This window comes from Toxorhynchites rutilus, chromosome 3 (genome assembly GCF_029784135.1).
Source record: "Toxorhynchites rutilus septentrionalis strain SRP chromosome 3, ASM2978413v1, whole genome shotgun sequence".
NCBI classification, from domain to species: domain Eukaryota; kingdom Metazoa; phylum Arthropoda; class Insecta; order Diptera; family Culicidae; genus Toxorhynchites; species Toxorhynchites rutilus.
In genome coordinates, this window is record NC_073746.1 from 170,928,752 (window position 1) to 170,930,120 (window position 1,369).

Below are 1,369 nucleotides of genomic sequence, written 5' to 3' on the forward strand. Positions count from 1 at the left end.
AGACCTTCCTTCCTTCCAGTATCAACTGTCTCCGCTGTCCGGTCTGCTGAACAATGGAAGAACAGAAAGAATACTCTTACGCCTAAATGGCTACTACTGTGTAATTTACCATAATGTAATGGAAGAGAAAAAAACTTAACGTCTAAATGGCTACTACTAATTATTGTGTAATTTACAATTTATAGAAACATAAATATATGTACATGTACACGATTAAAACCCGGCTCTCTGTTACAGCTAAAATGCCAGTGAGTCTAATAAATAAATGAATGGAGAAAAAAAAATATGAAAAAGCAACAAAAATGCGAATTAAAATGAGAAATTGTAATGAGGAAATCCGAAAAAGATGCTGAAGATTTCGTTGTGCCATTTTTAGAAATAAGTGTAGGCACAATTGACATGCCGACTTCATCATACAGAAATGAACAGGGGTTATGGAATATTCCGAAAATTAGGCAGGAAATTTAACATAAAAACTATAAAGCATAAATGCCATGAAAATGTGAAACCAAACTGTGCACCAAGCCGCCTCGGAAGCGGTGGCCTCTAGCAAGCAAACCTGTGTTCCACCGATTGCCCGGTTTGTTCGAAACATAGGGCACGATCCTTTAGAAGGGTCCGACCGAGCGTTAGCGAGTGTCGGACGGCATACGTTTACGTGGTACATTACGTTTGCCCGGTTTATTATGTATATCATGCATTTTGATTGCCTGGTTACAAACGTGATGCACCAGATAAAGATATGCTAACTAGAGGATGGTCTCATATGTTTCAAACTAACCGGGCAATCGGTGAAACACAGGTTTGCTTGCGGCGGCTTGAGGCTTGAAGAAATGAACGTACAAGACATAGGTGATCTTCATATAAAGATCACAAAGATCATCAGAAATAAATATTCAAACGCTTCCTAATTATTCGTTGTATTCGAATATTTAATTTTTTTCGGGTATGTGGCGCATCCGGGTAGATGTTACATTCGGGTAACTGTCCCATTCGGGTAAATGTTACACTCGGGTAATTGTCGCATTCCAGTAAATGTCGCATTCGGGTAGTGTTCGGTAGATGTTAAATTTGGGTATTTGTTACATTCGGGCGAGTGGAATTCGGGTGAATGTTTTTCGGATAACTGTCTTTCGGGTGAGTGGGTTTCGGGTGAATGTGACACACCCACCTGTACAACGCTGTACACGTACAACGCTAGTACAGCTGTATGTCTGTCCATGGTAGAACACACTTTTCAAACGACACAGTAACCCGAACGGTTCCCAACAAGGGCGACCAACGTGTCCTTAACACACTTGAGCTGGAAAAGAACGGTTTTCGCACATAATCTGTTGCTGCATTTGAGGTAGAGAACACATCGAACACA